This window comes from Carassius carassius, chromosome 12 (assembly GCF_963082965.1).
Source record: "Carassius carassius chromosome 12, fCarCar2.1, whole genome shotgun sequence".
NCBI classification, from domain to species: domain Eukaryota; kingdom Metazoa; phylum Chordata; class Actinopteri; order Cypriniformes; family Cyprinidae; genus Carassius; species Carassius carassius.
In genome coordinates this window covers 14,877,637-14,889,858 of record NC_081766.1, presented here as the reverse complement: position 1 = coordinate 14,889,858, position 12,222 = coordinate 14,877,637, and the positions used below count along the sequence as shown (strand labels likewise).

General features: G+C 39.5%; 1 long non-coding RNA gene across 1 annotated transcript; it reads left to right on the top strand.

Moving 5' to 3' along the window:
* The first annotated feature begins 1,229 nt into the window (after positions 1 to 1,229).
* On the top strand, positions 1,230 to 1,706 carry LOC132154212 (uncharacterized). The gene is made up of 2 exons (XR_009437113.1): positions 1,230 to 1,435; positions 1,469 to 1,706. It is a non-coding gene; the product is annotated as an uncharacterized LOC132154212 (long non-coding RNA).
* The last annotated feature ends 10,516 nt before the right edge of the window (positions 1,707 to 12,222 follow it).

The window sequence follows — 12,222 nt, the reverse complement described above, 5'->3', positions numbered from 1 at the left end:
CGCTACTGCCCGAAGTGGTTCTCGTCTGTCGGCCGCCAGAACGAGCCCCAGATCGCGGCCGCGGCAGCGGGACTCCGCCCCCCTGAAGGTAGCGGAGCCTGGTTCGCAGCTCCGAGATGGTCATATTCCCGCAGTGAGAACATGACTCATCCACGAAAGCCACCTCAGCGTGCTCGACGCCCAGACACGTGAGGCAGCGATCGTGACCATCACCCGTTGCCAGGTAACGACCGCACCCAGAAACGCACGGGTGAAACGGCATCCTTACAAGGACGATCCGTCGTCTTTACAAAGACGCACCCGTGAAGCTCTTTTAGAGAAATTTGCTCTTTAGGAAATGCTCTTTTAGTGCTGAGGCGCACAGGGGAATTGGCCGTTTGCAACACGACAGTGGTAATGCAGCCTGAAGTGTGCAATCCACTCGACACAGGAACGACCGCCGCTGAAGCGCCGTCTCGCCAACACACGAAGCTTCCGAGAGCGTGCTGAACTCGTAGTTCACAGCAGACACAGTTGAGCAGAGCGATACTAACGCTCGGCTCCGAAGCGAAAAGCTGGTATGCATTGTACCTGCTGCCCTCTTATACTCACGCAGTTATCAGTGGCAGCTGGATGCAATAATTGCATGCCAATGTGCATTGGCTCGTTTAGTTTACACTCGAAGTAGATTGGTCTATCGAAGCGATATCCCATATTCGTCGGTCACCGACGTGGCGTCGAGAGTGACCGACTGAAAGGGAACTAATATTTTGCACAGTAAGAGAGAGAGAGAGTGCTTGAGTGGAGGCAGGGATGGTGCTCTGCTTCTCTTATCGGCCTGCTAAGTAAGAGTAACCAAAACAGAGCAATGATTTTAAGACCAAAACAACCCAGCTGATTTTTCTCTAAATAAAAAGCATTAATGAACAGGCAAACCTTGATACTAGATAAGAGACTAGGAACAAACTAGGTAAAACGTACAGAATTTAACACCAAAAGCAAACCTTGAATATGAGATGTTAAATATTTATGATTGTGTTTTTGAGAAAAAAAATATTATGCGTGGTTAGTGAAAAACTAAAAAGACTAAAAAGAATGTGAAGACAAAATAAATAATTTTATGTTTGTAGTTTATTTAGAATATATTTAATTATCCCACAACATAATTTAATATCCACTTGGGGGAGCAGTTAAACAGTTTATTAGAAACAATCAAAGCAAAAGCAGCCGTAAGGCTTTGGGTCCTCAAGGTCTGAATGATGCAATAGTTTGGTTTATGTAGAACAGAGATAAGTTGAACAAAAACGTGTGGATCTCCTGGGATAGCCCCTTAATGGAGGAATACCATAACAAGAGGTTTGAATTAATTGGATTAGCACAGCATAAAAAAAAATATATATGTTTAAACAACACAATTGTAATAGGCTCTATGGAGCTGCTTATGAACACCTGTCAAGTCAAATCAAATTAATATTGTGAACACTGACAGGGCTTTTTGATAATGTATACTGTTTCAATACAGATTTACAGAAACTGAGGATGTCTCTTTAATAAATATTTGGCCGTTTAGAACTAAGTAATAGTATTGTTCATTTAGTAATAGTATTGGGAAATCTGTCTGCTCTTTTTCAGTTTATAATAATTTTGAGTAAATAAATATCACTGCCAAATGACAAACATGAACGAAGGGTTTTTAAGACATTGATCAGGTAGCTGACCTGTAAGCATTTCTAACTGACAAAACAGTGAGAACTAAATTGACTTTATACAAGGTATTGAGGATTTGCTTATGAATGTGTCATTAATATAGTCTGAGTACAGTAATATGGTATGATAATTGACAAGATTTGCATAAAAAAATAAAATAAAATAAAATAAGTAATTATAATAATAAGGCAATAAATATGATTAACAGTAATGTCATGGTATAAAAATACATGCATGACAATAAGTGGACAGGTTAGTTGTATTTTTGAAGTTAGACACTTCGATACTTAAAATGTAATTTTGACCAAATGTTGATAACAATGACAAGTTTGGGTTTATGGTTCATGTATGTTTAAACAGCATGTGAACTATGATGACTGCAAATGGATTCGTGGTGAAAGTAAAACTTAATAAAAGGGCTATTAAGTAATAAACTAGGAACTGCTCTAGGTTTTCGAGGAAATAATGATTATGATTATTTTTATTTTTAAAGATGGCTCAATATTGATCTTACTTATTTTTGGTTTGTTTATTTTTGTGTTTTTAACACCAAGTTTGGAGTGAAAGGGTATAATGGATATTCAATCCCTCTAATTGCACCATTGATCGGCAGAGGTGGAAAGAGTACAAAAATAATCTACTCAAGTAAAAGTACCATTACATTAATGAAATTTTACTTAAGTACAAGTAAAAGTACCAGTCTAAAAATCTACTCAAGTAAAAGTAAAAAGTAGCTCATTTAAAATTTACTCAGAGTAAAAATTACTTAGTTACATTTTAACAGTAGGAGGGAGTCAAAATGGGACAGGCCAAGAGTGTCAAACTCAGTTCCTGGAGGGCCACAGTCCTGCACAGTTTAGATATAACCCTAATTAAACACACCTGATCCAGCTAATCTAATCATTTAGGTTTATTTGAAAACTACATGATATGTGTGCTGGAGCAGGGTTAGAACTAAACTCTGCAGGGCTACGGCCCTCCAGGAACTGAGTTTGACACCCCTGGGATAAGTCTATTAATCTCAAACTAGTTGTTTTAATATAAAGGAATCAGTTATTTAGAATAATAAAACATTTGGGCTGTTACCAGGCAAATCAGTATCAATAAACTCATCTTTTAATGCAGAGGAAATGCAGAAGATTCATTGGAAGTGGCATTTAAATGTATTACACTGTTTAGTGCAGGACAAGAATGCATTTAACCTGCAGTTACAAATGCATAAATAATGTTTTGATATACAAGACATAAAATGTTGAATAATCATTTGAAATGATAAGAAATTAATTATTTAAAAAAAATCAAAAGATACTTTAAATGTGAAATTAAAATGGCCAGTATGTGTCAGCAAGTCACTGTTAATAAGTGAGTCATTGCGATTGAACCGAATCATTTAAACGGTTGATTCATCCAGGAACGAAACACTGTCAGGTTGCTCAGAGACGCAAAACTGTGCTTTGGTGGCTGTGTTTGGAATTATTTTCTGTTGTAGAAATAGAGCTAAAAAAGGCAATATGGTGTCTAAAACGCAAGTCTCTTAATTAACTTGTTTACTGAACTGTTATATATATGTATGTATATATTCATGATGATTTTTGGAGGAAATGGCATTTAATATATGAATTGAATTGATTTAATATTATATAAATATATAAATATAAATAAATATAAATATGTGAATTTTCTGCCCCTATATCTTCAATTTTGTGATCATTCTAAATGCATTTTAGGAGACTGAATCACACAGTGAAAGAACGCACTATAAAATTAAATTAAAACAAAAATAGCACACTCCTCACCACGGTCTTTTTGGCTAATTTGTGCAAAACCTCTTGCTAAAACGCTTTTAACCACCAATGCACCGATGCAATTATTTAGCTTACCTCTACATTCTTGCGAAGGGTTGATGTCTTGTCGAGATTTTATAAGCTGCTAGTTTGGTCTTCCTAGGCAAGTACAGCTTACACTGCATAATAGAGCATACATATGGCCAGGGGTTCACTTCATTTCCTTCGAGTTCAACTTCAGAATATGACGGGGTTTCATTTTCAGCGGTGTCTGCACCACTAACGCCTGTTTTGTCCATCTGCATCTTTCTTGTGATTTTAGCGCCAGTTTGCCCTCCTGCCCATTATTTACTGACGTAGTTTCCAGGGAGCGATTTATTTTTTTTATTTTTATTTTTTTTACTCAGTAATTAATGTGTTTTAAAATGTAGCGAAGTACAATACTTCAAACAAAATATACTTAAGTAAAAGTAAAATTACAGATTTAAAAAATTACTTTAAAAAGTATTAGTACACAAAAAAGCTACTCAATTACAGTAACGCGAGTAAATGTAATTCGTTACTTTCCACCTCTGTTGATCGGGAAAATGATAGATTTTCATAAAATAAGGGTATCTTTACTGGGATTTAGGTTATAAGCAATGTCTGTATTTGGTATCTGTGAGGTGACTGAGGGTCTGACATATGTCAGGAATACAATAACAGTGGTTTTCTTTAATGATTTGTTAAATCTGGTTAATGAATATGCAAATTTAGTCTTAAGGCTGTTGGATAAATGTTTTGTTTTAGAGGGTAAGTGTGAAGTAGCTGTAGTAGGAAGAGAGGTATTTACAAAGGTATGTTGATGAAAGTATATATGGATGGAGGACACTTTTCCAGGTAGAGGGACACACAGAATGATTCACTGGAAAAGTCATTACTTTTTATGTGAAGAAAGACTAGTGCAAGTGCAGATATTGTGGGATTAAGTAAGTAGATGAATGTATATGGGAAGTAAGAATGTATATGGGAAGTATTTTGTACAAAATAATGTTTATTACTAGAAATGTCAGACAGTACCAGAGATGTTAAGTATATGCACCTGCTTAAGTTGACCAACAGCCTGCATTATTAGCATGCATCACAACTACACCTGACCTCATTTATTAGACCAGATGTGGGGTATTGGACCCCACATTGATCTAAAACGGGGGACTGAAGGAGTGGATGCCGAGTTGCCATATGCTTCATACTGATATTAATTATATTATTAAATGATTTCTTGTTTGACTATTAATCAAGTTATGGCAAGAGTGAAATGTATAACCTTATGTGCGCTTAAGAGATATTAAAGAATCCTGTTCTACCCTCTATTTCTTTTCCTCAAGATTAATGTCCACATATTATGTGTGTGTATCCAACCGTAAGGATAAGACACTCGCCAGTGCTAGAAAGCCTTGAATTTTAGATAAGTTCTCTGTGTATGTGTGTTAGTATCTGTCTGTACAGGGAGAAGCTCAGACAGTCCCAGGACAAACGATCAACTGCCAGTGTCCAGCGTATCAGATATACGTCTTTGGAGAGTTTATCTACGTTTTGGAACCAATCAGAATTTTGTTGAATTATGTATTGACGCAATTAGTATCCTATGTCAGGGTATAACTGTGGTTGATTTTGAGTTGTACAGGGGCGGCCTGCGAACTCCTGCGAGAGTGTTGAAGCTGACTTCTGCTGATGAAACTGCAAACTATTTTCTTCAGTAAAATTATTATTATTAATTGAACTCATCTCTGACTCCTGGTCTTCATTGCGACATATCTGGTCTTTGGGTTTTAACTGTTAAATTACCCCAACACTGCATATATGCCGTGTATATACTGCATATATGCCATATATATATACTGCATATATGCGTATATATGCCACATATAGGCAAAATTGAGGTGCATATATGTGCATATACAGGAAATATAGGTCTCCTGTATTGCTTCTTCATTTTAGGATCTGTTCATTTTGTAGCTCATATCTCATTTTTGACTGTCATACATGATGCCTAGCTCATATTTTTTGTTTTGTACTATTTGATTGATCTTGAGTAAATAAATAATGTAAATTTCTACATTTTGGACTTTGATTTATGTTAAATGTAAATAAATGTATATAAAATGTATCTACAGTATACAGGTATATGTATGCACATATATATATGTGTACATATATGTGTAAATATATGTGTGCATATATGTACATATATGTGTACGTATATGTGTACATATATATATATATTTATATATGTACATATATGTGTACGTATATGTGTACATATATATATATGTGTGCATATATGTACATATATGTACATATAATATAGGAAAACGGCCAACTTCATTCAACAACGGTGTGGGTGTCTGACGAATGATAGTTGCACAACAGTCTTGCCTCAGCAGACTGCAAGAAAGGCTAGTGTCAATGAAAGAGGGGGCAGAGAGAGACGGGAGACGAAGGACTGGGGAATGGGTAATGCATACTGTAAGTCACAGACGCCACAGAAAGTGACCTTGTAGTCTTCAAGTGGACTAAATCCTCAAATCCTGACCCTAAGACAATCATATTGTCATATTACCTAAACTGAAGCTTTTGCTTTCCTACTTTGATGTATTTTTTATTTTTTTTTTCATATTCAGAGGCATTATGTTGTCTGTCCTGAATTCCACACTGGAACTGAATTTCCTACTATAGAAGTTTTAATGATGCTGTTGAAGTAATGGAATTTCTCTTTCGCCCTCTCTCAACTTTTGTACTTCCTGGTTCCATTTCCTTAATCAGTTAACTGCCAAGTTTATCACTCCGTGTCCTTTTCTCTGTAGATAGTTGATGTGCTTTAATGGAAAATATCTCTTTCATATCTCTCAAACACATCTAGCTAAATTGGGGCAGCTCCTCTGTAAATAGGATGTTATATAATTGCATATATATATATGCAACATATTTTCTCATGAGTGATACCTTTTTATTTTTCATTTTTAAAAATTGAAATCTTTTATGCTCAAGATTGGACTTGGATCACTATGGCCTGAATATGCTGAAAAACCATGATGTAGATTGTACACACCACTGTCAAAAAGTGCATTCATTTCTTTTCTTGTTTACATATCATTGTGGAACAAAGATATATTCTGTAAAGCCCTCAATGGAAAAGCTAAGGTCACTGACAGGTTGTTTGCACAATATTACAGTCAGGGCATCTATCAGAGTATCTATTTCCAACAAATTATTCCCTAAAGAAAAGCTGGCAATCATAAGGCATCATAAGGCAGCATAATTATATTTACTGACTGTTATGGGACTGCAACTTAATATGCTTTGTTCTTTTCTTTTGTTCTTTTCTCTTTTTTGGCCTTAGTGCTGTGTATAATCATTGCCTTTTTTATTTTGTTAATTTTTTTTTATTTAGCTATAAATCTATTTGTACATAACATGATATCTGACATCATGAAACATTCCATTCTTATCGTATGCAATCACACCTACTGCACAAGCATCTTGCAATTATTTTGTAATTTTTACATTTTTTTTAACCACTCTTTTTGTTTTTCAGAGTGAAATAACAAATTAATAATATAAAACTTATTGTTTGCAGCAAACATGAAAAGAGAATTTTTTTTATTTTTTATTTAAGGAGATCAGTCAATTTCGGGGGACTGAAAAAATTTACCAATTTAACCAACTTAATATCAAACAAAACCACGAATCAGGGCTAGAAAACTAAAAAATGAAAACTAAGTGAACTATTACAAATAAGAGCAAGACAAGAACATGGAACTACGAGTACTGGACAAAACAAGGGCACAAGACCAGGCAGGCAGGCAGGCAGGCATGGACATATATTCAGCCACAGACAGTGACCAAGGGAGTGAAAATGACCACAAACCTGCAAATGGGTAAGGGGCACTATAAATAGGGAGGAACACACATGAGGTACAGGTGAGCACAATTAGACAAACAAGGCTAACAAGAGGGCGTGGTAAAGAGGAAACAAGGAGGAGGGGCTAAGGGAGCACATGGCCGAAAAACAATTAACAAGGCCATGTGCTGAAACAAGAAACAAAACAAACAAAGTGACAGTGCAAAACCCTGACAGATGTAGGTTCTGTTTGACAATTTTTTTAAAGGTTTTCTGAACCCGAGATTCAACTATTTTATGCAATTCTCCAGCTGTGACCCTTGGAGAGTCTTTAGCCACTCAAACTCTCCTTCTCACCGCACATTAGGACGATATAGGCACACATCCTCTTCCAGGCAGATTCGTAACATTTAATGTTGATTGCAAATTCTTCATTATTGCCCTGATGGTGGAAATGGGAATTTTCACTGCTCTAGCTCTTTTCTTAAAGCCACTTCACCAATTCGTGAAGCTCAATTATCTTTTGCTGCAAATCAAAAATATATTCTTTGGTTTTTCTCATTGTGATGGATGATTAAGGGAATTTGGGCTTTGTTTTCCCTCCTCTTTATTTTTCTGTGAAACAGGTAGCCATGGCTGGATAATTTCATGTCTATAATCACGCTGGAGTGCTCAAAATTGTGAATATGAATGGGAATATATTTCAGAGATATTTTACTCATAATAATTTCTAGGGGGACCAATAATTGAGTCCAACAAGTATTTGAGAAAAACCTTTATTTTATAATGGTACCCCAACCCAATATTATAAATTCTTATTATCCATTGAAAGGATACATAGTCTAGATGTTAATATTAGTAGCTACATCCCTCTCTCTCTCTTTATCCACCAAGGGATCCTTGGCCTTGAAAAGGTCTATGATCCCAGCTGGGATTTTAATAAGTTCCTCCTCATTTGCCTTTTTATGAAATCAGAAAATTGTCTTTCTTGGATTGCAGCTCTCTCTCTCTCTCTCTCTCTCTCTATATATATATATATATATATATATATATATATATATACACAGTTGTGGCCAAAAGTTTTGAGAATTACATAAACATTGGAAATTGGAAAAGTTGCTGCTTAAGTTTTTATAATAGCAATTTGCATATACTCCAGAATGTTATGAAGAGTGATCAGATAAATTGCATAGTCCTTCTTTGCCATGAAAATCAACTTAATCCCAAAAAAACCTTTCCACTGCATTTCATTGCTGTCATTAAAGGACCTGCTGAGATCATTTCAGTAATCGTCTTGTTAACTCAGGTGAGAATGTTGACAAGCACAAGATCATCAAGACGAGCTGGAGATCATGATGTCAGGCTGATTGGGTTAGAATGGCAGACTTGACATGTTAAAAGGAGGGTGATGCTTGAAATCATTGTTCTTCCATTATTAACCATGGTGACCTGCAAAGAAACGCGTGCAGCCTTCATTGCGTTGCATAAAAATGGCTTCACAGGCAACGATATTGTGGCTACTAAGATTGCACCTAAATCAACAATTTATAGGATCATCAAGAACTTCAAGGAAAGAGGTTCAATTCTTGTAAAGAAGGCTTCAGGGCCTCCAAGAAAGTCCAGCAAGCGCCAGGATCGTCTCCTAAAGAGGATTCAGCTGCGGGATCTGAGTGCCACCAGTGCAGAGCTTGCTCAGGAATGGCAGCAGGCAGGTGTGAGCGCATCTGCACACACAGTGAGGCCAAGACTTTTGGAAGATGGCCTGGTGTTAAGAAGGGCAGCAAAGAAGCCACTTCTCTCCAAAAAAAAAACATCAGGGACAGATTGATCTTCTGCAGAAAGTATAGTGAATGGTCTGCTGAGGACTGGGGCAAAGTCATATTCTCCGATGAAGCCCCTTTCCGATTGTTTGGGGCATCTGGAAAAAGGCTTGTCCGGAGAAGAAAAGGTGAGCGCTACCATCAGTCCTGTGTCATGCCAACAGTAAAGCATCCTGACACCATTCAAGTGTGGGGTTGCTTCTCATCCAAGGGAGTGGGCTCACTCACAATTCTGCCCAAAAAGACAGCCATGAATAAAGAATGGTACCAAAACACCCTCCAACAGCAACTTCTTCCAACAATCCAACAACAGTTTGGTGAAGAACGATGCATTTTCCAGCATGATGGAGCACCGTGCCACAAGGCAAAAGTAATAACTAAGTGGCTCGGGGACCAGAATGTTGAAATTTTGGGTCCATGGCCTGGAAACTCCCCAGATCTTATTCCCATTGAGAACTTGTGGTCAATCCTCAAGAGGCGGGTGGACAAACAAAAACCCACTAATTCTGACAAACTGCAAGAAGTGATTATGAAAGAATGGGTTGCTATGAGTCAGGATTTGGCCCAGAAGTTGATTGAGAGCATGCCCAGTCGAATTGCAGAGGTCCTGAAAAAGAAGGGCCAACACTGCAAATACTGACTCTTTGCATAAATGTCATGTAATTGTCGATAAAAGCCTTTGAAACGTATGAAGTGCTTGTAATAATATTTCAGTATATCACAGAAACAACTGAAACAAAGATCTAAAAGCAGTTTAGCAGCAAACATTTTGACGACGACTGTATATATATATATATATATGTATATATATATATATATATATATATATATATATAAAACAATGAATAAAAGTCATTTGTATTTCAAATTGTATTTAGTGATGATGGACAGGTGTTCAGTATTCTGGTGATTGTGAATGAGTAGGCGTGGCATGTGGAGAGGGTGTAGGCTGTGACTCCGTGACAGTACCCCCTCCTCCACGGGCGGCTCCCCACGGCCGGACAGGATGTTGACGACGGGGTCTGCCACGACCCCGAGGAGCTGGACGATCTGGGTGTTCCTGATGGAATTGGGTAAGTAGGGTAGGGTCCAGGATGTCATTGCAGTTCACCCAGCATTGTTCCTCGGGGCCGTAGTCTTCCCAGTCCACAAGGTATTACAGCTGTGGACCCCGTCGTCTGGAGTCGAGGATGGCCCGTGCCCGGTAGATGTTTTGAGACTCATTGATGGCAGGAGGAGGAGGTACCACATCATCACCAGACTCTGTGGAGGGAGGAGACAAAGGGTCAATGTGAGGTTTCAGTAAAGAGCCATGGAATGAAGGTGAGATACAGTAGTGAGCAGGGAGGTTGAATCTGTAGGTTACTTCGTTCAGCTGCCTCTCGATGGTAAATGGACCAATATACCGGGGACTCAGCTTACGGCAAGGCACCCGAAGACGGATGTCCCGAGTGGATAGCCAAACCTTCTGGCCAGGTTGGTATTGCGGAGTGGGACCCCTTCGGGCGTCGGCTTGTTCCTTGTGTCTCCGGACTGCCTGTTGGAGATGCACGTGAGCCGAGACCCAGACCCTCTCGCTTTGTTGGAACCAGTGGTTGACAGCTGGAACCTCGGAGGGCTCACCTGACCAGGGGAAGAGAGGTGGCTGATAGCACAGGACATATTGAAACGGGGTGAGCCCAGTGGTAGTTTAACGGAGTGAATTTTGTGCATATTCAGCCCAGGGTAGGTATTGGCTCCAGCTGTCCTGGTTCTGGTGGCAATACAGTCTCAGGAATCTCCCGACTTCCTGGATCTTACGCTCAGTCTGGCCGTTGGTTTGAGGATGGTATCCGGAGGAGAGACTGATGGACACCCCTAGGAGACGGAAGAAGGTGTTCCAGACTCGTGAGATGAATTGGGGACCTCTAGACAATGTCCTCTGGGAGTACGAAGTGGCGGAAAACTTGATGGAAGAGTGCTTCTGCCGTCTGTAGAGCAGAAGGTAGACCCTTGAGGGGAATGAGTTTGCAAGATTTAGAGAATCGATCAACCACAACCAGGACGCTAGTGTTACCTTGGGATGGAGGTAGATCGGTCATAAAGTCTACTCCAATGTGCGTCCAGGGTCGCTCGGGGATGGGCAGAGGCACGAGTTTCCCTTCTGGTAGCTTCCTAGGGGTGTCAGCAACGGCACAGACTGAGCACCCTTGCACATATCCAGAAACGTCGCGAGCCATGGAGGGCCACAAGTAGCGTTGTTTCAGGAGCGTATGGGTAAGTAGTATGAGTATGGGTATGAGTATGGGTTCAGGAACGGATGGTTCAGGATCGGCTTGGTAAAGGCGAGAAAGGACATCCGCTCTACCGTTCTTGTCACCTGATCTATAGGTGACCTGGAAATTAAATGGGGTGAAGAAGAGAGCCCATCGGGCCTGGCGATGATTCAAGCGTTTGGCTTCTCTGAGATACTCAAGATTGCGATGATCTGTAATGACTTGGAAAGGTTGCTTGGCTCCCTCCAGCCAGTGTCTCCATTCCTCGAGAGCTGATTTTATGGCTAGGAGCTCCCAGGTTTCCCACGTCGTAATTCTGCTCCGCCGGGGATAACTTTTTTGAATAGAAGGCACATGGATGGAGCCGTGGGGGGTCACCCTGCCGCTGAGAGAGGACCGCTCCGATCCTGGTTGCTCAGGCGTCAACCTTAACTATGAAGGGGAGATCTGGATTGGGGTGAACCAGGACCGGAGCCGATAGGAAGGCCTGTTGCAGTAGGGAGAAGGCTTCTCGGGCAGGTGTTGTCCATGAGAGTGACTTGGGCCGGTTCTTTAGCATAGAAGTGAGAGGAGCACTAAGCATACTGTACTGGTTAATGAAGCGTTGGTAGAAATTGGCAAATCCCAAGAAGCGTTGAAGTTCTTTCACGGTGTTGGGTAATGGCCACTGCTGGATGGTTTCCACCTTCCTCTGGTCCATCTTGATACCATGTTGGTTGATGATGTAGCCTAAGAATTGGACGGTGGAGGTATGGAACTCACACTTCTCTAATTGTAGAAACCGTTGATGTTCT